Source organism: Colobus angolensis, unplaced genomic scaffold, assembly GCF_000951035.1.
Source record: "Colobus angolensis palliatus isolate OR3802 unplaced genomic scaffold, Cang.pa_1.0 Scaffold42, whole genome shotgun sequence".
Classification (NCBI taxonomy): Eukaryota; Metazoa; Chordata; class Mammalia; order Primates; family Cercopithecidae; genus Colobus; species Colobus angolensis.
The window spans coordinates 8,896,256-8,921,492 of record NW_012117599.1 but is presented as its reverse complement, the minus strand read 5'-3'; the positions used below and the strand labels follow the sequence as shown (position 1 = coordinate 8,921,492).

Below are 25,237 nucleotides of genomic sequence, written 5' to 3'. Positions count from 1 at the left end.
ATAGATTCTTGAGCTTCAACATGGACCCACTGGACTAGATTCTCTGGATGGAAGTGGGGACCTTCCCTGATTCCGATGCGGTCATCAGAATCCATTTCACCAATCCCCAGGCCTGTGTGGGAATCAATAAGGACTATAAATTTCAGTAATGTGCCTGCTGATGTAGCACCTCTTACATTTTTCTGTTGTTTACTCAGTGTCAGTCTTATCTCTTGATCAGTCACAAGTTGATCCTGGCCTCTACTTCTCTGAGAAGCCCACCATCAGCTCCCCTTGGGCTGCATAATGAGACCACGACTTGTGTCCCCTTCATACCCTTTGCCCACCTCGATAACAGTAGTTCTCACTCTGTCCCCGTCATCTGCTCACGCATCCCCACTAGACTGGAATTTTGAGAGTAAAGACTGTGTCCATCATCATATGTGTGGTTCTAACAGTATAACATAGGGCTTGACACAGAGAAGGCCCCCGGAAGGGTTGGTGACAGACAGGAAGAAAGGTGTGGGGCAGGAGGACAATAGCGTCAGATTGTTTCCAGGGGTGGGTGGGCACCGCTTCCAGCCAGATACTGCTTGTGCACATCAGGTGACTACAGATACAGATTTTTTAGTCTTTATCTGCCTTCCTTCTTCCACCCCAAAGGCTACATGACAGCCTGGGCACACAGGCAACAATTATTAAGTAATGAGAAAAGATAAGAAGAGCTGTCATCTCCTAAGATGGCTGTAGCAGTCAGGGTCCAGCCAGGAAAACTCACCTTACTAGATATTTCCTGCCTCGCCTCCGCCTACATTCCCCTTTTGACAAAGCCTAATGGGAGGCTGGGGAAATGGGGCACCTGTGCCTTGAGAGCCAAGTGGCTGAGCAGTTTGGACTCATTCAGTTCCCTCTCTCATCACAAGATGGGACACACATTTCAATGACCCACAGCCAGCTGCACAAGCTATGGTGTCTGATGAAGACACACCCTCGCTCTGTGTTCTTGCAACGTGTGATGACATTGCGGGCTACTTGAGGAATACGTGTAAGAAATTGAGATGCTGCCTCTTCTGTGATACCACACTGGAGAGAAAAATCCAAAGAAAGGATAGAAATAGTGAATTTAAGGGAATTATGGATGAACACCTAGAATCCTCTGGTGTTCCAGTTACTGCGTAAATTAATGCTGGGCACTGACCAGAGAGCTGAGATGAGAGGAAAAGGAACAGGTTGAGGGTACAAGGGCTCTGAGCTTGGTGAGTTTTGGTGTCTTAAGTGAACCCATCTTAAGTGATCTTAAGTGAACCCATCTTAAGTGATCTTAAGTGATCCCTTTCCTTGAGGGAGGCCATTGCTTATACAAGGCTCTGTCACCTCCTGGATAACAGAGAACTCATTTACTGGGTGCTTTTTCCACAAGCCTACTGTGGTTAGATTGTGTTAGTAATTTGAATGTATTAGATGTATTATATTAACTTTTATCAACAAATCAAGTGTCTGTGTGTCTGTCACGTGCAAGATACCTATACCAGGGATGCCACTGTCCCCACCTGCTGCATAGCTAGCACTTTCTCTTCCTCCTGTGGGATGACCCAGAACATCCCCTCCAGAGGCTGTCCTGAAGCATCTCATTGGAAGTTGGTCTCTTCTCTATCATTTGTTATCTCAGGACCTTGTCCCTACCTAACCATAATTATAATTGACAATCTATTCATTTATCTGCTATTTGTTTGCCATCTCTAGAAGGGCAGGACCAGCATCTATATCCTTGATGCTTTGTGCAGTGTCTGGTACATAATAGAAGTGAAGCAAAATGTGTAGCATGACTAAATACACACAAGGCATAATACAAGATGAAATCAGATCCCTTTCTTTTTCTCAAAACTTGGCAATATTGGGAAGAGCCATGTACACAGATAAGTAACAAAACAAAGCATTGCAATGTAAGTCCTTTTAAAAATGATGCAACTCATAGAAAGAGCTGCGGGTGATCTTGATACAGATACAGGTGGGTACCATGGTTTTTCAGATGAGTAGAAAAATCAGGGGGTGGATTTGTGGTAGAAGTAGGAGCAGCACCCATGGCCTCATGAGCAAGGTTCTTCCCAGTCACTGTTTTTTTTTTGTTTGTTTGTTTTGTTTTTTTGCCTCCAGGCAGGATGTGTGAGTGAATGATGAGTGTGTGTGTGTGTGTGTGTCTGTGTGTGTGTGTGTCTAGCTACAGCCTGAATTGGCACATGGAGAGCTACGCTGCTTGAGATGAGTTGTACTGGATTTCTTCAGGTCTTTGTTTTTGTTTTTGCTTTGAGAAAGAGTCTCACTCTTTCATCCAGGCTGGAGTGCAGAGGCACGATCTCGATTCAGTGCAACCTCCACCTCCCAGGTTCAAACCAATCTCCTGCCTCAGCTTCTGTAGTAGCTGGGATTACAGGCATGTTCCACCATACCCAGCTAACTTTTGTATTTTTAGTAGAGATGGGGTTTCACCATGTTGGCCAGGCTGGTCTTGAACTCCTGGCTTCAAGTGATCCACCCACCTTGGCCTTCCAAAATGATGGGATTACAGACATGAGCCACCACACCTGGCCCGGGTCTGTCTTTCACTTGGTCTCCTTCCCCACTGTCAAGCTGATGGCCATGTCCCTCCATGCCAGCAGTGCATATGCCTCCGTCATTCTCAAGGGTAATAGCAACTTACAACCATTCCATAGGTAGTATAGAGAGTTGTTTAATTATATTATTCACGCCTCTCTTAAAAGTAACATCTGTATACCTTTTATTTTAATAAAGCATTATAATTCAATATAATTGGAAACATTTCTGACTATTTCCTGAAAACTCTTAAGGATTATTCAAGTTGCATGGTGTGGGGCAGAACCAAGGCTGGCTCTCAGAGGGTTAAAAACGCCTGTCTGGAAGGGGACCTTGAAGACTGCAGCTCATCTGAGGAAACTTGCCCAGCCCTGAGCATTAAGGCAGGAAGCCACCTAGAATGGTAAGGACCACCCTGAACTCAGGGAGGCTTTACAATTTATTTTTTCATTAATGAGTGCTTCAGAAAGTGCAATGTCCCTAATTCCCTTCTTTGAAAGACGGAAACTTTAATGTGCAGTTAATTAAATGTTGTGTTGATTTGCAAGCCCTGAGCTCTCAGAGGCCTTGGGGAGGTGGAGGCAGGTTTAGAAATCAAACAATGGGGGGACTGACTGTCCCCGATCTGACCACAGTGCAGGCGGCACTGTTTGCTACAGACGCCTGGGAGGCGTCCGAGGCACCCCTGTGGCCAGACCTGCCGTTCTGAGCCTCCGTGATTTGTGAACGGCTCTGTTTACCGTTGAGAGGAGCAGAGCCCAGGCAACAGGTCCAGGCCCCAGCAGGGAGGAGGCTAGTTCGAGCCTACATCTCTCTCCTGGCTGCCTGGCTTTCAGAAGCATTCTTTTAAAAATTTTTTTTCCTAGTGCTTTAGCATGTCTTTGTGCTGAGAGGAGCTGTGTCATGCTGGAATTCTTTTCACAACAAACTAAAGAACCCAGCTGTGGCGCTGGCTGCAGCCTGAGAACCTGCAGGGTTTCTGTATGCAGTTATTTACTAAGGGGAGCAGTGAAGCTGCTGAGGTGGGTTTACTTGTGCAAATCCTCAGCAGGCTTTGCAATGCTGGCAGGGCTGGGGTGGGGGACTGTGGGCATCCACCCTTCGGGTGGGATGGGGTGGGGCGGGGCTGGATGGAAATGCAAAGGCACTTACGAGATCGCAGAGTGCAAAAGGGCCACAGAGCTTATCTTACCTCTCTCCCATTTTATAGATGAGGAAACGTAGTCAAGAAATTGAGTGTGTGATTTTGCAAGAAAAAGTGTGGTTTGCTCCAAATAACTAGAGCCGGTTAACAGTGACAAGTTTATCATCCATTTGGCCCTGGCTAAAGGCACAACTTATGCAGTTACCACGTGACAACTTGCAGGGTTATTGCTACCACAGCACACTTCCCTCAACCCTCACTCCTAGCAAGAACAAAGCATCAATACCTAAGGAAAATACACTTGCTATTGTTTTGGCATGGGAACCCCTTTCTTGTAACTCTTCTGCATGGTCAGCTTGTTTACGATGCCCCCAAAGAGCTGGCAAAGATCTGAGGATTGACTTTGGAGGGTCTTGGCAGTGCTACTATATTCTTATTATGAATAAAAATTTTAAACGCAAGCTGATAAACATATTTTTTTCACACTGAATTCATCAGGAATACATTAACATTTTCTAAAAGGTAAAGACAGAAAAAATGAAAGAATTGAGAGGAGAATATTAGGATGTATTTGGCCACTAGGATCTCTGTTTCCATCAGCTCCTGTGTATAAGCCAGAACTTCACCCCGTATAACTAATGCACAGGGAATTAGCCTATGGAATAATGATCATTCCTGATGAACAGAATAAGAGCTTGTTCCCGTGTATGCGCAGAGCCATTCATGCTAAGAAAGAAATCTGGAGTGAAAGCGCACAGCATATTTTGCATAGGTTCTGTAAAAGGATCCAGGCAAAACAGGCTTTGCAACATTAGTTATGATCATATATGGAAAAAGCAGTTACTTTCTGGGGTGACATATGGCTGAATTGGTACAATGCCCAGGAATCTCAATGTCCCCCTTAGAAGGGTGAGCCCTGGCTTCATCCTTCACCCACATTGTCAGTGGGACAAACTGCACAGGCAGCTCGTGGACAGGTCACCGGTAAGGAAAATCACATCCACCTGTGCTGAGACCAAAGCTGCTGTTGGGCTCTGGCAGTTGGCAAGCGCTAAGGTCCCCTTCTGTGATCAAAAGTTTTTCTAAAGCAAGAAAATTATGAATGGAGCCCAAGCCCATCTGCTTAAGATTCAAGCATGCTGACATTTCGTAGTAAACAACAACAGTGACAATGCTGACAAAAACACAACACGTTTATTGTAAGGGCGATTCCACCTTTAAATGTTGAAAATTTCACCTTGCTCTGATACTCTTCTGTAACCAGTAAACCTATTTCCAACATTCCTAACATGGCCAAGCCGATCAGTTGAGCCTTATTGTGGAAGAGATGGAGAAATGTGATCGCTTGAATGTGTGATGTTCGTTCATCCACTCATTCATTTTGCTAACCATTAATTAATTCAATTAACCCTCTTGAGCACAGCTCTGTGCTAAGCATTAGGGACTCCAGATGATTCTTATCTTCAAGGCATCCAGCCTGGGGAGAAAAACAGACATACAACTAAGCTGCAGAGGGACACATGCTTTAGTTATGGGGACACCTGGAAGGGAGTGAGAAACTCCTTACAGTTCACCTTGGGAAGCTGGGGAGGACTTGAAACTTCTAAGTGGCCCTGGGAGCCACTGGAGGTGGGAAGGGCCAGTGCCCCTAGGCCTGGGCCTGCCTGGCTGAGGATCCCAGCTGGGCTACTGCCTTGCTGTCTACAAATGATGGAGCCCTTCCAGCCTCAGCTTCCTCATAAGTAAAACGCAGACGGCAATGCCTCCTTCCAGTGATGTTGTGAGGATTCGATGGGAAGTTTCATGAAAGCGCTTAGCAGGGTTTCTGGTGAGTGCTCAGAAGGTGGTAGTTTGGTGTTGCTGGGGGAAGGGAAGCCTGGGCTGAGAACACGGGAGGTGGAAAGTCGCAAGTGGTCTTCAGTCGTCGGAAGGCACTGTTAGATTCACTGTTCACAAAGAACGTTTTGGGACATCTTGGTCTACGGATGAGAAGGAAGGACAGAAGCTGGTGAGTTGTGGGCCGCAGGAGCAGCAGGGAGGATACTGAGGCAGTCCACAGAGGCAGCTGTGAGGGTGTCCTGGAGCTGGGGAGAGAGAGAGGAGTGGATTGGAGACTTGTTTGGAAAGTGTTAATAAGGTAGGCAGGACTGAGGGGAGAGAACAAGAGAGAGAGAAGGGGGCAGATTTTGATGAGAGGTGACAGCAAGGGCAGTGACTGAGAGGAGCAGTAAAGCCAGGAGCAGGCTGAGGGAAGAGGGAGTGGCCTCTTTCAGAAGAGGCGCCGCCTCCCTAGCAGTGAGCAAATGTGTTTAGGAACATGTTCTTCCTCCCAATCCAGAGACGGATTGTTGAGATGATTCCTGCTTTCCGGCTCCCCGACACCCGCTGTTCTTTAGATCCGCTCAGCGGCACTTTTTCCTGTGCCATGTGCCCAGATCTGAGCGAGGCTTGGGAAGATGCGAACGGGCTGTAAAATCTGTCCCCAGAACAGGAGAGTAAGAATGCGCGGTGTGGGGCTGAGCTGAGTCCAGGGAGTGCGAGAATTTAGCAGTTGTGCTGTGCCTGGGCGTTTCAGACTGTGCCACAGCCGGGCCTGCCTGTTCGGCAATGTGGCTGAGGAAGGGAGCCAGAGACGCTGCTGCAGGGCTGGCTGTGGGCAGTGGCAGGAAGCAGACAGAGGCTCTCTGGCCACTTCTCTCCCCTGGAGGCCCTCCTCCCTCTACTGCCCACTGCTGTGGACAGTTGCATCCTGGGGCTCTCTGTGGCTCTTCCATTAGTACCCTGGGGCTGGCATAAGCGACACGTCCTCTACCTAGGGCATTCAGGTATTCATCAGTACTTGGTGAGCACCTCCTAATGCCAAGCTCTGTCCTGGTCACAGGAGAGCACTCCTATCCATGTGTGGTCCCTGTCCTCACTGCGCTTTGGGCCGGAGAGGAGCTCACTGTCTGATCCTTTTCCCCAACTGTGGCTTAAGAGGTTTCATCTCTTGCTAGAGCCCTTCCAGGCAGGCAGCAGGTCCTGGTTTGTGAGCAAGGGGTTCCTCCTCCATTTTGGAGCCTCGGCTGCCCTGCCTCCCCAGTAATCTGGTATTCTGGTAGTGCCTCTCTGCGCCCTGGCTTTAAAGGCTAAGAGAAGTTGTATTCTGGAGACCAGCTCCAGGTTCTCCCGCAGAGAGCAAGCTCCAGGGACAGGCAAAGTGTGTGGCTTCAGAGAAGAGTGAGGATCTTGCCATCTCTTTTACAGGTTGGTGCGGCCTTTTTAGCAGCGTTAAACCCCTGACTGCTGTCATCAGTGGTGTGATTTTAGCAGATGCTCCCTCAGTACTTTACAATCAACCTGCACTGAGCACTTTGTGCAGGGGTGGGGCCTGGTCTGGGGACCAAGTGCTTTACATTATCTCAGCCTTACCCCTAGATCCTTGGAAGGCAGAGAGCATTTGGGAACATCTGTGCTATGAGTGTGGAAAACTGGGACTCAGGTAAAAAGGCTGGTTCCTGGTTGCACCGTTGTTCATGGGTGAGTGTGGTTTTCGAGCTCTGATATTTGGAATCTGAGTACAGAACATGTTATATTCTGGCCCATGCCCTCTTCCTGAGTTCTTGAGTTTTAATGATTTCATTTTCCACTCTTTTTAGGCACTTTGGTAAAGGAGTGTGAGTTTTGGGGAAGCTCAAGGAAGAGGTACCAGGTAGAGAGAGGGCCAGGGCTGAGTTCATGGGCTCTTTCTAAATGGAAATGTCTCACATTCAAGTAGGTTATGGCATGCGTCAGGAATATCTTTTCTCTATAACAGTGATAAGCAACATGCAGTCATCAAGCTTTAGGAATGCAAACATCGATCTAGTAAGCTCAGGAGCAAAAACCTCAGTTCAGGTGGTGGAGCCCTCGTTCAAGTTTGAGCAGTAACTGTCTCTCCAGCTGCAGCTGACCCTGCCAGGCTGGGGCTGAGGAACCATCTACCAGCCCAGGACAGACAGAGGCTGACCCAGAGAGATGGCATCTGAGGCCATGTGCATGCAGCTGGTGTCCTGGATTGGGGTTGAGAGAGAGAGATAGTCCTCTATCCTTTCCACACATATCCTCAGGAAAGGATCTAGCAGGATGTTCATTTTTCACTATTTTGTGAGTAGTTGGTGGAGGAGGCAATGCCACTGAGAAAGCATTTTGCTACCCTTCCTTCCTGTGTACTGAAGACATTCTGTATATGTGTATTTTACATATAACTCCTAAAAATATGTAGACCGTAAACATTTTTATTTGTCCTGAATTTTACTTTATGCAAAAAAGGCATCATACTTTAAATTCTTAGTGATGAGAGTGAGACACCTGAGATTGGCTCTGGTGGAAGATGATAGGTTGTACTGTACTTAGATTCCAGAAAGTGAGGCCTCCCTGTGTCTGTGGGCTGGGAATTGGTGGGGGCTCATTCCACCGGGTGTTGGAGGTGTGTCCTGTGGCTCCTGTAAATTGGAGGTTTCTTGCCATCTCAGGGGCCTGAGCCTTATGTGGTGGAAAGACACCAGCAACAGGGAAGGGATGGTCAGTGGGGACAAGCTAGGTCAGCTTTGTCCTCAGTTCCATCCTCAAGATGGGTGGGGAACTTATTGTGCCCAGTAAGTTCTCATCCAGATACTACCTTACCCCTGAGGTTCTATCCCTGGACATATTCTTTTATTTTTTTTTTTATTTTTATTTTTTGAGACAGAGACTCGCTCTGTCACCCAGGCTGGAGTGCAGTGGTGCAATCTCAGCTCACTGCAAGCTCCGCCTCCCGGGTTTATGCCATTCTCCTGCCTCAGCCTCCTGAGTAGCTGGGACTACAGGCGCCCGCCACCTCTCCCAGCTAGCTTTTTGTATTTTTTAGTAGAGACGGGGTTTCACTGTGTTAGCCAGGATGGTCTCGATCTGATCTCATGATCCGCCCGTCTTGGCCTCCCAAAGTGCTGGGATTACAGGCTTGAGCCACCGTGCCTGGCCCTTTTATTTTAATTTAATTTTTATGAATGCATCTTAGTTGTATATATTTATGGGATACATGTGATATTTTGATACAAGCATACAATATGTAATGATCAAATCATAGTAAGTGGGATATACATCACCTTAAACATTTATCATTTCCTTGTGTTAGGAACATTCAGTTCTACTCTTCTAGTTATTTCAAAATATGCAATAAATTATTGTTAACTACAGTCACCCTACTGTGCTATGGAACACCAGATCTAATTTCTTCTATCTAATTGTGGTTTTGTACCCCTTAATCAACCCATTTTTAATCCCTCCTTCCTCTCTACCCTTCCCAGCCTCAGCCTCTGGTAGCCGTCATGTATCCTCTATCTCCATGAGGTCGCCTTTATAGCTCCCACATGTGAATGAGAACACGTGATATCTGTCTTTCTTTTTTTTATTTTTAATTTTTTTGAGATGGAGTCTTGCTCTGTCTCCCAGGCTGGAGTGAAGTGACGTCATCTTGGCTCACTGCAACCCCTGGGAATATTCTTGTAGTACAAACTCCTGCCACCTTCTGCCACAGCTGACACCTGTAGGATAATTATTCTAGCTTCAGAGGAAAGCGAAATGATGACCAGAGACACCCAGATATTGTTCTCATTGTGAGTGTGGCTTTCTGTCAGTTAACGACAGGGATGTTGAGGGGAAAGAGGAAGTGTATTCCAAAGGTGAGTCGGTGGTGGTGGTTGCTCATGAGGCCTGCACTGTTGCACTGGCCTTTTCTCTGGTCAGATTTTGAGGGGTTGCCACCTCAGAGTTGGCCACGAGAGCCAGAACTTCCTGAGCTGCATCTTTTCTGGCATGAAGACCCTGATGGGTCTGGCAGGCTTTCTCGCAGCGGGAATATCACCGAGGGTTCCTACTCATGGGGTCAGTTAGGGAAGTTCCTCTAGGTGGAACTCTGGGGTGTTTGATCCTCTGTATGGACAGATACTGAGTCTAAGTTTAGCTGAAAGTCACTGCTCACATGGACACTGTAGCCTTCCTTAGCCCTGGGCTGTTGGGGTTTGGCGTGAACTTGTTGATCACTTAAGATGAGATATGTGGTACTTCAGCCATTGAATTACTTATTTGTACAACTTAACAGATTTCCCAGGTGTGGAGAAAAAATTTGCAACTTAGACCAAGGACTTGCAAACTTTATCAGTACCTCTGCAGGTTTTTTGTTTTTGTTTCTGAGATGGAGTCTCATTCTGTTGCCCAGGCTGGAATGTAGTGGTGCAATCTCAGCTCACTGCAACCTTTGCCTCAGCCTCCTGAGTAGCTGGGACTATAGGCTCCCGCCAACACATCCAGCTAATTTTTGTATTTTTAGTAGAGATGGTGTTTCACCATATTGGCCAGGCTGGTCTCGAACTCCTGACCTTGTGATCCGCCCGCCTTGGACCTCTATAGGTTTTTAATCCCTTTGGGGGCAGGGATCATGACCTTCTGTCTGTGAATTTCATGCAGGACCTACTAGTGACCAATACTTGTAGGAGGCTGCACCCTGATAGGCACTTTTCCACCCTCATTAGCCTCACCATGAACCTAGAAGGGATGTACGGTTCTTACCATGTTTCTCCTGTAACTGAAAAATTGATTCTGAGCATATGACTTGCTCAAGATCCCACGCTGGCAAGTGTCTTGGCTGGCCTCTGGCCTTGGTGCACTCAATCTACCCTTTAAACCATGTGGAAGTCCAGGCGGTCCTGGGGAGGGTTTGTGAGTTAAGATTACCTGGGAAATTTTCTCCTGGCTTTCATCTTAGACTGAATCTACACAAGTGGCACAGCTCTCCGGGGAAGGGTGGGCCAGTCCCTCTAGGCAGCCTCTACAAATGTCCTTATAACCCTCATTGCCAAGAACTCTTTTTTTGATATTGAACTTAAATCCTCCTCACTCAAGGTAAAGCTGCAAACTTCTCACTGCATACTAGATGGGGATGAAACTGGTTACAATGCTTTGTGTGTAAATCTACAGTTCTTTGAGTAGACACACACACACACACATACACACACACACACACACACACACACACACACAAAACAACCCAATTCCTCTACATGCTTTCCTTGCAACATAATAAAAAGCTCAGAGTTTTGACTTTAGGATTATTTTCTTTTGTTTGGAAAATATTCCCCCAATGAAATCTAACAACTTTCGATTTCTCAAAATTAATATTTTTCTAGCTGATACAATTTCTGTATGTATATTTTATGGCAGAAATAGTTAAATTACTGAGTTTTAGAAGTCCTGGCCTATAGACTCTTAAAATTATGAAGTAGATAAACTTCCTAAAGAAATACACACCACATGTAATAAATTCTTGGAAAGGAAGTGTCCATGAGCTTAAGAGTTAGGTGATACTGTCTCCCTGAGTGGAAAGGCATTAAGAACTAGGATTTTAAATTTGGAACAATGTTTGCATCATAGCAATTTGTACTACATAAGAGGAAAAGCTACAGCACTTGGCTGTATTCTATTTTTATTTCCATTATGGATTACTTTTGTGTGTTTTTATGAGATCCTATTCAGAAAGGAGCCGGAACTGTGCAAGTCAACAGATTTCCATTTGGCCAATATCTGAAGTAATGGGCATGGGTGCAGCAGGGTGAAGAGAGGGAGGTGGGAAGGGAGCAGAACCCCCTAGAACCATACAGAGCTGCCCTTGCCTCCTTTCAGCTGCTCTTGCTCCTGCCCCTGGCCCTGGCCTGCATGGTCACAACTTCCTGCAAAATGCGGAAATGTCAGGAAAATGAATGGAAATGCCCATATGGTGGGTGGGGACTTCTAGGGGAGGCACTCATTTCTGATTTTGTTCTGCAAGAGAAGGTAAGAAAGCTAAAGCAAGGGAGAGGAGAAAGGGAGACGGGGAGAGAGAGGAATGGAGAGGAAGGAAAGGGGCAGGAGGCAGGGAGCAGCTGTCAGGAGGGAGAAGCAGCAGAAAACACCAGTTCTACCTCTGGGCTGCTAAAAACCTCCTCCGTAGACTCAGCCCCTGTAGGAGCTGGCAGTGTGGCCCCTGCTCCTCCCAGTCCCCTTGCACCTGGTCTAGGCAGTGAGGTGGTGCTGGGGAGCACAAATGGCCCCACTCCTCAGCTTCCTTTAGATTCTCCACTCCCTCCCTCCATGCCCATCTTCAGGGCACCTAGTGAGGACCTCCTGAGCCTGCTCTCCAGCGCGGGCTGTGCCACCCTTGCCTCCCCCTCCAACCTCCGCAGACCTCAGCAAGTCCCTTCTCACACAGCAGATGCCCTGGCTCACCTCTCCTCACTAGCTGCCTCTCCTGCTCCCGCTGCCTGGAACCCTGTGCTTTTGCTGCCCAGAAGTGTTGGCAGTTTCCCCAAAAAAACCAAGTAGTGCACATCTTGCTTCCTAAGTCTGGAATAACAAACACGACAATCACTACCCCACCTCACACCCGTGCCAGGCATGGGCTCAGCCCTTGACACGCATAGCCCTACCAGGTGGGCACCAGGATGGTCTCTGCTTTCCAGAGCTTACACTGAAGCTTGGAGAGACTAGCCGATTTAAGGGGAGGCTGGCTGGCCTGTGCAGGAAGGTGTAATAGGCAAGGAAAGGGACACAGAAAAAGAATGAATATAAATCTAGCACCCGCTAAGTATCAGGCTATGCTAGGCGTGAGCGTTACTTCCGGATCTAAGATGCTGTGATTTGAATGCCAAGCAGTCATATTTTTTCTAGAACAGAGATTTTTGATCACTGTTTAGTCAGAAGAGAGACATTTCATCTTCTGCAGACTTTATTTTCTTGCTATTTAAGCCACGGCATTTTCTGGTTTGATAAAGTAAAGGGAGTCTCTCTCACCTGCCCCTTTTCCTATTGTCAATCTTCTTTTTGGTTCCTTTGCTTGCAGCTGTTGTCTGCCTTTGAGTCACACAGAACCACTTGCAGGAAGAACTCTAGAGAATTTGGGAAGAAAGGGGGAGAGGACAGACAAAAGGTGCATTTTTTTTTTCAAGAAGCAGGAAAATGTAAGGAAAATAGAAGGTGTTCTCAAGTGTGTCGGCTGCTGCCTGACACAGGTAACATTTCTTTAGATGGCTTCGCTTCCTCTCCCTCATGCCTAGCCAGTTCTTCATCATTTTTTAACATCTCTTTGGGGACAGGGACATGAAAGTGAACCGCAGGTCAAAGGCAAGAATTAGGGGTTCTGGAGCCCTTTGTCGGACGGCCTCGCTGCTCCTTTGTGCCCATGCCTTCCCGGGAGCTGGTACAGTGGCTCAGCGCTCCAGCCACATCAGCCTCTCCTGAATGACAGCATCACACCTTCCTCCATCCCATTTACATTTCAAACTGCCACCCGCCTGCTCTTGATTAATTATTTAGTAACCCTGGCCACTTGTGAGCCTTTCGGAGCTCACGTTTCACGTCAAAGGTCCAATCCTTTTTTATCCAAATCTTCTTTCCCTGAATCCATGTGTAGTTTTCTGCATGAAATGCTATGATATTCCTTTTGCAGCCTCAACACCCAAGGTATTGGCCTCCCTCCTTTGTGGTGGAAACTTCTGGACATTCAGCCACCGGGCATTCACAAGACTGGAGTCTACCTGCCTGGTTCCTTCCCTACCTACTTCTGACTTTGGTCAACTCTATTATTATTATTGTTGTTATTATTATTACTATTATTTTTAAGACAGTCTCACTCTGTTGCCCAGACTAGAGTGCAGTGATGTGATCATAGCTCACTACAGCCTTGAACTCCTCGGTTCCCACGATCCTGCTGTCTCAGCCTCCTGAGTAGCTGGGACTACAGGTGCGTGCTACTGCACCCGGCTTAACTCTATTTTAAAATAAGTAGATAAAGGAGTCTGGAAGGCACAGCCACAGGCTCTCTTCTGTTTTTAATTATTGATGGAATCTGTGTGAAGAAGTGGGAGAGATGTGGGCTTTAGAATTCGGGAGCATTTCAGTGTGTCCCTGGCTCTGGCACTTCTTTGCTATGTGAGATAATGGGTAAGTTACATACTCTGAACCTTACTTTCTTTACCTCTACAGTGGGTATGGAAATACAGAGGCAGCAGGGGTATTAAGAGGGATTCATGAAGGAGTAGCAAAAACAATACATGCTGAGTTCTCACCGTGAGGATTTGATGACTCTCTCAAACAGCGCAAGTCAGATAATCCACACAGGATCAGTCCTCAAGAACAGTCAGGATGGCCGGGCGTGGTGGCTCACGCCTGTAATCCCCGCACTTTGGGAGTCTGAGGTGGGCAGCTCACTTGAGCCCTGGAGTTCAAGACCAGACTGGCCAACATGACAAAACCCCGTCTCTACTAAAAGTACAAAAATTAGCTGAGCATTGTGGTGGGCACCTGTATTCACAGGTACTCAGGAGGCTGAGGCTGGAGAATCACTTGAACCCAGGAAACAGAGGTTGCAGTGAACTGAGATTGTGCCACCGCACTGCAGCCTGGGCGACAGAGTGAGGCCCTGTCACAAACAAACAAACAAACAAACAAACTAAAAAAACAGTTAGGTAGTTTATACCATGACACCTTTACCCTGTGTAAAATTCTTACCAATACTGATGTGAACTAGTATGAAAATTCCATGGTAAATAGTAACTTTTCAATTTGTATCTTCTGAGCTTTGGAATTCTATTTCTTACACTAATTAGTTGTGTGACTTTAGAAAACCGATTTCATTTTTATGGGCCTCCGTTTCATCATCTGTAAAATGGTCCCCACTGAATCTACCTCTGAAAAGTGTGAAAAAATGAAAGAGGTAAGGTAGGTTGATACCTGGCACATAATAAGCATTCAACAAATGGTCTTGCTTTTTTGACATCACGGTTATTTAATATCTGTTCATAGATAAGCTTTTATCAATTCTGAAAAAAAACCAAACAAAGGAATGTTCATATTTTTCCATTTTGTTACCAAAAGTATGATTAGATTTTAAAGAAAACAGAGCACATCTTTCACCACATGAGAATAAGGAATCTACTCTTTTTTGGCAAGAAAAAAAAAGCCATAAACACAACTGACGTTAATTCTCTGTGCATATTGCATCTTGCCTCCCTGCGTTACAGTTTTCGGAAACCAAGCGTCCATCTGTCTCTAAAGACCTATTCTAGGTTCTAGAAAAGAAAACACCGTCTAGATTTGTTGATGCTGTCGATTTGGCTGACTTAAAGCCCTTGCGTGACTTCCTCTGCTGGCGCGAGCGTGAGGCCGGGATGTTGATTTATGGCTGCCTCTGTTCCGCAGGTTAACCCGGTTGCAGGTCACTCCGCTCTGTTAATTGCATCCTAAACCTTCCTCGGCTCTTCGGCAGCGAAATCGCAGCAGAGGAGATGGCGCAGCTTGGTGCGCATTGCTCATTTGTGCCCACATGAAAAGAACTGCCAGGATGCCCAGGACACCAGCTCCCTGGCTTCCGCGGTGCTTGCGCAGTCCTGAATCCGCCCCAGAGCTGTGGATCTGAGTCCACTGGCTGCATAGCCGGCTGCCGGCTCCATGGAGGGGCCTGTGCCGGAGAACGCTCACGTGTTGACTTCTTTCTTCAGTCTAGGCCCTTCTTGGCCCCCTTGGTTATTCATTCTACATGATACATCTCTTACTGCAGTTCAAATGTCTCATGGAAGAGGCATTGAAGAGAGAGTGGATGCCCGTGTTTGTTGGCAGTAGGTAGCATTTACCACTCCGGAGGTAGTAAAAGAACAAAAGGAGAATTTACATCTATTTCTCCTATTGAAGGGAAAAGCAATTAAATCACCAAAGTCAGATTCTCGAGTAATTGCTGGGCCCTCGGAGGGGCAGGCAAGGTGAAGTGTGAGGCCCCAGATCTCTGTCTTGGTGGGGCGGACGTTGCCTGTTGGGGACTCCAAGCAGAGGCGGGGCCAGGGAAGGCAGCCTGCAGGGAGAAACCCAGAGCCTCTTGCCAGCCTCCCATCCCAGCTGCTATCCATGCACTTGTGTAGCTTCCCGGCTGTCCTGGGGCCAGGCAAGAGGTAGCAGGGCTCCAGCTACAGAAGTTATAGGAGGCGACTCTCAGAGCCTTGATTTCCTCCATTTGAAATACTGAGAACAGTGTCTTCCATGCCTACTTTCTTTTTTTTCTTTTCTTTTTTTTTTTTGAGACAGAGTCTTGCTCTGTCATCCAGCCTGGAGTGCAGTGGGGCGATCTCTGCAAGCTCCGCCTTCGGGGTTTAGGCCATTCTCCTGCCTCAGCCTCCTGAGTAGCTGGGACTACAGGCACCCACCACCTCGCCCGGATAGTTTTTCATATTTTTTTAGTAGAGACAGGGTTTCACTGTGTTAGCCAGGATGATTTCGATCTCCTGACCTCGTGATCCGCCCGTCTCGGCCTCCCAAAGTGCTGGGATTACAGGTTTGAGCCACCGCACCCGGCCCCATGCCTACTTTCTAAAAGCTGTTATGAAGATTACGTAGACTCATACCTGTGAAGGCTGGTGAAAGAATAAAACAGCCGAAACACAAAAAATGTTAAAAAAAAAAAAACTTCCCTTCCAACTAATTAGTAGATGAGTTCGAATCCCAAGCATGCTGGACAGCAGCAGTCACAGCAGAGGGGTGAGGGCCCCAGCCCTTACCAGGTGACCTCCCATCAGTCAGGAGGACAATGGCATGTGGCAGTGCCGAGCACCACCTGGCTGGGATCAGTTCTCCTGCCTTCCTTTCTCCTTCCCCGGCCTGGGCCGGTAGCACGGTCCGGAGAGCCAGCAGGCGGTCTTTCCCAGTGTGCCCAGGCAGAGGAGCTGTCTGAACGTGCAGAGCGGCTGCTGCCAACGCGGCTCGGGATCAGGAGCTGCCCTGCACCCAGTGATCTCTGCAAATCAGTGCTCACCCAGAAGGAAAACCAATTTACATTGGGTGAGTAACAGAGAATGCCAACTTCGTGTTAGGAGATGAAGTTCTTCTGGATGAAGGGAGGCAAGAGTCCTTTTAAAATAAGATTTTCTTTGTATATGTTCCCACTCCTGAATAAGGTGTTCCTTAGGCCAGCTCTAGGCAAAATTGTGAAGCTCCGTTTCAGCTCCCCAAATCCCCCCTTGTTTTAAAATAGGTCTGTGACTACATGCGCCCACGACCTCGCCCAGCTAGTTTTTTTTGGTATTTTTTTAGTAGAGACAGGGTTTCACTGTGTTAGCCAGGATGGTCTCGATATCGTGACCTGGTGCACTCCAGCCGGGCGACAGAGCGAGACTCCATCTCAAAAAAAAAAAAGTAAATAGGTCTGTGAAAACTGTTACAATATCCAGGCAAGATGGACAGTAGTAGAACTGACATTTAATCTTCATTTTGAAGAGCAGTTAAATGGGAGTGAGATTATAACACTGTTAAAATAAGATTAATGTTATAATAAATGCTAGCATCCCAGAACAATGGAATAGAAATACAATGAACAGCCAAGGCTGGTAAGTGGAAATGTCATCCACGGCCACATAGCTAGAGTAAGTTACTACCTTTGAGGATTGAGTTGGACTGAGCCTAAAATGAGATCCAGAATAACTGTGGCTTTAACTAGATAGAGGTTTCTTTCTTTCTTACATAAAAATCTGGACACCACCCTCCCTCTTTTCTCTGTCTCCTCTGGAGTAAGGGCGACTTTGCTTATCTAACACCCTGCACGCTGGGGTGTCTGGCCTCCATTGCTCATTGCTTCTTCTTTCTTGTGGTTCCACATGGGCTTCCATTCCCCAGGACACCTCTGGGTCCAAGAAGACTGCTGTAGCGCTGCCCATCATGCTTGCATTCCCGCCAGCAAGAAAGAGGAATGAGGAAGACGTGGCAAAAGGCAGACACCTGCTATCTCTTAAAGAAGGTTCCCAGAAGCTGCAGCACACACTTTCAGTTACATCCCATGGGCTGGGCCTGGGTCTAGTGCCATACCTAGCTGTCTCTTTTCTGTCAGCCAGTACCTGCAAGAAACAAGTCCTGTGAAAGAAGTGGGAAGCACACTGGCTACCACTGATGGTCTCTGACATTTGTGTAATTTCCAGATTTCTGGGAAGTGCCTCTGCCTTCCCCTACCTTCCCACATCTCCCAGTCCACTTAGGTGATCCCTGCATCTCTCAACAGTTGTTAAGTCTCTCACTAAGACAAAGAGGACTTTCTCATGCCGAGACCTTCTTGCTCCAGGTCACTTGGAGGGTTCCTGGTGCTGATTTGTTTTTTCCCAATGTTTCCTCAGTTGAGCTGAGCTGATTTCCGGGCGATTCACCTCCAAGATACTTTTTTTCTGCTGTCCACGCTCTCAGAGGGCGTTACCTGTTCGAGCAGACAGTACTCACTGAGGCTCACTATATACCAGCTCTTACACTCAGTTTTATATTCTTTTTCTCACATAGTCTCTAGCACAGCCCTGAGATGATTGCTCTTCTTAGAAGTTAGGGTCAAAATTGTGGTACACACCAGTGTGATCCTATGCCCTAGCCCTGCTGCCAATCATTATGCCACACTACCTCTCCTATATCCTGTGTGATCTCTGTCGCCACCCCCACCTTATAGGTTAGGGAAGAAGGTGAGTAAGTTTCCATGGTAGGCCAGACACGGTGCTGAGTTGTGGGGAGAAGGCACATTTCTCTAGGTCCTAGTTCTCAAGGCGTGTGTGTAGAGCAGAGGGGAGGGGAGCTGGAGGAAGCTACACACAATTCCCATATGATATACGGCCAAATAGGATGTTTTCTAAGTGAGAGTAGGTTACTTTCACTGCAGGTGTTCAGGAGATGTAAGGTTGATACACCTAAAGGGTGGCATGAAACGAGTCAACTACTCTGCCCCAGCTACCCCTCCTTTCCTGTGGCATGGCTGGAGGGCTTCACCAGTCCACACCCAGTCGAGTTAAGGTCCTTACTATGTGAGCCAGGTGTCAGCTGGGCTCCTGCCCGGAGGATCTGGTCAGATTTGACTGGAATCCTCATTCCGTGGCCTTGGAAGAACTCAGAGTCCTTCCTGCAATTTCTTTTCCTTAGTGCTTTATTCCTTCAGCCTCCCTTCTCCTCAGGGCCCGAATGTCACCTCCCTAGTCCACGCCATTTTTTTCATGGAAGGTCATTCTGAAGCCTGTTTCTCAGTTTAGCAGCTTTATTGGAGAATCATTCTCTGAGATAGGATCCCCTTCTAGGAATCCCCCCAGTCTTTTACCAGAAAATGCCACCCTTTTTGCCTTTTCTCTCCCTCCTCTGTGATAATTTCAGTTTTATGTCTAACACATGATTCCTCAACACTTGTGAATTTTATACGCAACCAATTTATGACAGTATTTTTCTCAGCAAGACCTGATTTCTTACACTGTAAGAGATCCTGGAGAGTTAAGTTTCCTTCTCTTGTTGCTCCTGATGGTTTGGTGACTGTATTGGTGCAGCAGAAGTTAATCTAAATCTCCAGGTCCAATAGCAATGCCATGATGCTGTTGAAAGTGGTGATGAGAAACCCTGGTCCCTCATGTGGGCCTGGGAGGCAGGGCCTTGAGATTACGGTGAGGTCATTGGCTCTGAAGCAATGGGACTGGCTACTTGTCAGATGTGGCAGTTGCCAACAATTGTGAAGATGGTTGTAATGAAAACACCTGCTTCACAGTGTATGAGATGGGCCATTGATGGAAGCCCTAGAGATATCTAGTGCTTACCACATCTGGGTATTCATTACTGAGCACATGGGAAGACTCAGGTTGCCCTGAGAGTAGTTCAAGATCAATTAACCAACACTGCCCAGTGGACTTTGAGTAAAAAGGCATATCATTTTTGTTCTAAGGCAGTTAAGAGTCTCCCATGCTCTCTGTATCCCTTGGGAGCCAAGTGTTGAAATGGTAGCAGCACAGAATGGAAAGACCTTAGATCCCTGAGACACCAGACGGAGGAGAGCCCTGCTGACCTGCATCAGACTTTGCATGAGCAAGCTATAAGCTTCTATTAGGTTGAACCCCTGCTACTTTATTTGTTACTATAGCATAGCAGAGTATGTTCCAACAAACACAGCTAATATGGAAATATATATAGCTTTTACTCAGCTCTGCCACTGGGATATTTCTGGATATTTAGTAGCTTCCAAAGGTTTGCTGGTTAAGGGGTGTTTTGGAAGAAAAAAGGGATGATTTTCTGTATTCTTTACTTATTTTTGTTGCTTTTTTCTTAAGTGGTCATTATTTCAAAAAGACTAGGTAATAAGGTGACAGGTACTGAAGTAGAAATGCCAACAGACAAAATTGGAGAGAAGCATTTGGTAGGATGGTTTGCAAAAAACCCCTCAAGCCTCTGCTTGCCTAATTGATATGCTGTTCTGGAACAATTCAGCCTGACACAGGTGCTCCCGCAGGTTAGTTAAAAGGAGAGTGCAGTGCGGAATCCATATGCTACCATTCCACCTTTCAAAGCAGCAGAGAATCTGAGGCTCTGTCTCCGTTAGTAATCAGCAGACGTAACAGTTAAACATGTATCACACCAGGCTCAAAAATCCCTGGAAAATACTTTGTGTCCATTCTGTTCTATTCTGAATCTGTTCTTAATATTGGTAAAATGGGACAAGAGGTTGGAGAAGAAGGAGAAGGGAAGGAAACCCCCAACAAGTTTTGGAAAGCAGAGAGTTCACATATTCTACTCTTGGAAGCTTAAAGAGTACCCAACAGAGTGCCTAATAAAGCGTAAAGTGAATATTTATTGAACCAATGGTGACAATAAGCTAAGATATTGAACATACCAGTTATCAGTGGAGATTCTGGCTCTAAAGAGAGGTGGTTAGTACCATCCAGTGCAGCTCACCACCTGACACACACATGGCAAGGTCTGGGGCAGCTAAGTCTGCATATGATGTGTGTAGTTTAGTCTTCTGTTCCATATTCTCTGATCCAATTCCTGTGGGCACGGACACTCCAGTCACAGAACAGCAGCTCTACGTTTGGAGGCTCCTGAAGAAACCAGACTAACTGTGAAAATGCCAAGTGAAAGTCCTGCTCTGGTGTATTACAGGTGCTGCTTCTAGAAAACCCCTTTATTAGAAAGCAGCATGAAACCAGCGTTGATATAAGAGGATGTGCTTTGTTAAAAGAAAACCTCTTTCTAATACTCCCAACCAAAGGGCCCGAGGTCCTGTCTAACTAAATGCCACCTTTCTCTGATTCTTGGAGCTTCATCTTCAAAGACTGAGAGGATCCTCCTTCATCTGAAACCTCTCGGAAAGGGAAAGGTTGGTCGTGACTTGTTCCCTCAACAAGGAACTTCAGGTACTACCAACTGTGTTCAGTAACCCATCTCTGACAGGTGAATATGTGAGAGGTCCTGGAGTTATTATGCCAATTCTCCGTGTTGCTTTCCAGGATGCTGTCCAGGAAAATTCGTGCTAGCTTAACTCAGAAGAAGAGCAGCCTGTGTATGAGCCTGTTCCCCTCGAGAATTTCCTCTTCCTTCATTAGTGTCTTGTGATGGCCACATTTTCCATTTCTGTGACTTGCTATCAGCTTTTAACTGCAAACTAAAGTTATTCTGGCATTAGCAATGTGATCTCAGAATTCCCACAACTAGCTTTCCTCAGGATGAATATTGGGACGAATTATGGCAGCAGACTGTATGATAAGGAGCACTGGAATGGGAGTCAGAAAGCACTGTGAACGCTACAGGGCAAGTGACTTCACCTCTCTCAACCTCATTGTCATCAACTGTAAGTGAGAGAGTGAATGAAGGATGCTTCCAGCTGTCAAACCCTGTAAGTCAAGAGAACCTGTGCTCCAGAAGAGAACATGTACATTGGCAAAAAAAGTATTTGTACATCCTTCACCATATTTTTGTAGATGAGTCTGAAGGAATTTTGAATTCACCTAGCAATTGCACTGTCTTGATTTCACATGGAAAACACAATTTCAAGAAGTTAACCGCAAGGCTTGCACACTGGCTGGCTTCCAGCCTTCTCCTCACAGAGTAGATTAACTAATCCAGACAATTACTGTCAAACAAAGAAGCAGGTTGGAAATTCTTGGAGGAATTTTTTTTTTTTGTACAATTTATGTATTAAAATGAGAGCTCTCAAGTGAAATTGTTTTCATGAATAATGTAAGTAACTGTTCTATTTATCTAGTGCTGGTTGGGTAACAAAATTACAAAAATTACAAAAGTTGGGTCAACTGACCAGTTTGAAGGACAAACATGATTCCTGCTTTCTTCATTTTTTTTTTCCCTAGGACCACAGCAATTAGAAGAATTTTATCATGAGTTTGAGCAAGTAAGTTATCCAATCCCAAACCAAAAGTATTTGAAAAGTAAACCATCACAACACCCCACCTCAAACAGGTTTAATGGGAAGCAGTGTGTGTATATAGCACATCTTATAAAATGAAATAGGCAGGATATAAAATTTCTGAAAACAAAAATCTCTCAATTAGGACCTTCCCCATGTGTGTGCCATTACCTTGATAAAACTGAGACTTGACCAGTGGCTCAATAAATTTGGAGAAAACAGAAACAATGAGGCTCTCACTTCAGATTCACACTTTTTGAATTTTCTTTTATGTTTTCAAATTTATGGTCATAATGCAGGCTAGGTATTGCATTTTGACAATAGAATCTGAAACAGCTACAACTCTAGATTTTGTAAATTCTTCTTGACCATGGCAGTGGCTTAGTTTTAACTGTGATTACTGTCTCATTGGTCAAACTCTTTGGACAGAAAGGACATTTTATTGACAGGTTAGTCCCCAAAAGACATATTTTGGATATCTTTTTCAAATGTTCAAATTATGGATGGCTTAGTTTATACCCTTTGCCCCAAAATGAAAATTCTGGCATTCTCTTTAGCCTTCTCATAAAGCAAGTCTTTAAAGCTTCCCCAACACATGTGAAAACCGAATTTTATGAGGATTCAAGACCAGCCAGGAAACTTTAGTAAAGACTAGATTTCAGAACAGCAGATCTTTAGTTGTGCAAAGGACATTGCTAAACTTCTGGGTTGGAAGGTATCCTGATATACCTAATTCTATTTATGAAACTGCATATGTGCTTTGAAACTCCGTTTAGATCCAGCTCTTTCAGCTAGAGATGGAAACCATATGTGTGTCTAAGGCCCTTATGTTTTGCCTTGGAGAGTCTTAGATTTTGTTTTGATTTCCAACTTGGCATCATTTTCAGATTTGGAGGCATCCTGGGTATGTTCTTGACCCTCTGTGTCACGCAGAAACATTTTTGTTATCCATTATTACTCTTCTTAGATGAGTCCCATGGCCATATGCTTAGAAAGGTGTTGTGCCTTTCATTCTCAAAAAAGTGGTTCTAAGTAAAACAGAGATTGAAAGAAAATATGTGGAACATTCAGGCTCACAATCTTGTACATAGGTAAAATAGTTTTTTGTTTATTGTGTATTTGAATTAATCAGGTCTTCTTTTCCCCTTTATTCCTTATTTCTTTTGTGGGAAGTGGACTAAAGCTTCTGCTGCACCATGAACCCAAGAATTGTAGACATATCCCAGTGGCCAGATGGCTGGCTACCCAGCTAATCTATCTTCCCATTCGCTCAAGGTAATGATCTAGCTGTAGCCCAATATGTGATGTCTCAGTTGGCGACTACGTTTCAAGAGCCACTTGCAGGTGTGTGTCTGAGTTCCTTCCAATGGAATGTGAGCAGAAGGGACAGGAGACATTTCTAGGCCCCGGGTCTGACACACAGCCTTCCCTGTGGCTGGTGCCTAACTACAGAGCAGCCGAAGACCAACTGGCTTTGAGCATGCAGGTGCAGGACTACTGTATGAGAGATGAAAAACCTTCTTTATCCTTAAAATGAACTTTTTCCCCAAAATCACATGTAGACCTTGGGGCTCATACATAAGAATTAAAGAAGAAGAAGAAAAGAAATCTCTTTTTGTTTCCTTGCATGGAACCGAGACATGGAGGAGTTTGGTGTCTTAGTAAGTAGTTGGATTTGGCTGAAATGAGTGTATGAGGGTGTGTAAGAGTGTGTGTGTGTGTGTGTGTGTGGATTACAGGAGGCCTCTTTTTTAAATTTAAATTTAAAATTTTTTTTGAGGCAGGGTCTCACTCTGTCATCCAGGTTGAAGTGCAGTGTTTGATCATAGCTCATTGCATCTTCAACCTCCCTGGCTCAAGCCGTCCTCCTACCTCAATCTCCTAAGTAGCTGGGACTGCAAGTGTGCATCACCATGCCTAGCTATTTTTTTTTTTTCGATAGAGACAGAGTCTCTCTATTTTGCCCAGGCTGGTCTTGAACTCCTGGGCTCAAGCAATCCTCCTGCCTTGGCCTCCCAAAGTGCTGGGATTACAAGTGTGAGTCTCTTCACCCAGCTGAAAGACTTCTTAGTGAGCACAACAAGGACAAGCACTGGGGTTAGATTCCCAAGGTGGACCCACATTTGAGGGATGGTCATGGTCAGAGATAGTGTAAGGGAGGGAAAGAGTCCAGGAAAATAATGAAGTAGCAAATGCTGGAGAAAGTGGTATCAGGAAGCCAAGGAGGAAGTTTCCAATTGATACAGATATTTGCCACTACATTTTTTGCTGTCTTTTTTTGAAATGAGAATAATTCTTATTTTTCTTCTGTAAGACTTTTTCTTATGAAATAAGAAGTTTTCAAAGGGAATTCAATGAAAAAAATTAACTAATTTGTTCTTTGGTCCTAGGGCTTGGTTTAGATCAATAAATACCCATATCATATACCCAGTGCTACCTGTGATGGTCTAGTTGCTCCAAATACTTGCTCTGCCTCTTTGAATAGTACTTTTTCCAAGCTGCTTTAAAGTTCTAATTTTTTAGCAATAATTTTAATGACTTTGTCATTGTTGAGGAGAATGTGGTAAAGTATCAGAGAGATAAGAGAAACCAGATCTATAGAGTCAAAGAGAAGAGAAGCAAAGGAATAATTATTTGGATGATTTAAGACAAGTTGCACTTTTTAAAAATTAGTTGAAAAATTTTAGACTGGGATGACTGAGAAAGTTGTTTCAAGACTTCAGAATTTATGAGTTAGGATATGCAGGAATGAGATCTATGTTTCTCCAACTTGTCCTGTCTTATTTGACTAACTAAGCGTAATGGTGAAAGGTATAGATTTGAAAATCAGGTGGCCTGGAGTCACAGCTCTGCTCAGCCACTCATTAGCTGTGTGACTTCAGTCAAGTTAGTCAGCTTCTCTGTGCCACAGCTTCTTCATCGGCAAAATGGGGATAACAACAGAATCTGTCATAGCCCAGGTTCTCCCCAAGGTGGTGTGTGAACAAAGGGATCTATCTCTCTGAGTTGCTTATCTTAGAAAGGGATCCCAGATAGCAGGAGAGAGGGACAGGGGAGGTGGGACAGGGTCAGAAGGAAGGCCAACTGAAGGATGTGTGTTAGGATGGCCACTGCTGTGGGTGACAGATTGTTCCAATGTTGAGGACTTGGTCTGCCTTGGGAAGACAGTGCATATGGCACCAGGCTGTTCACTTTAATCAGTCTTTCATAATGCTCTCACTGTGTCCTTTTCACATGTTCTGCCATGTCTTCTTGTCTCTTTCTTTTCTTTTCTTGTTTTCTTTCTTTCTCTTTCTTTCTTTCTTTCTTTC

The 25,237-nt window shown here is 45.6% G+C and overlaps 1 long non-coding RNA gene across 1 annotated transcript; it reads left to right on the top strand.

Annotated features, from left to right (window-relative positions):
* Positions 1-4,075: 4,075 nt before the first annotated feature.
* LOC105522182 lies at positions 4,076-15,462 on the top strand. The gene is made up of 4 exons (XR_001003404.1): positions 4,076-5,723; positions 7,354-7,468; positions 12,588-12,756; positions 14,945-15,462. It is a non-coding gene; the product is annotated as an uncharacterized LOC105522182 (long non-coding RNA).
* The last annotated feature ends 9,775 nt before the right edge of the window (positions 15,463-25,237 follow it).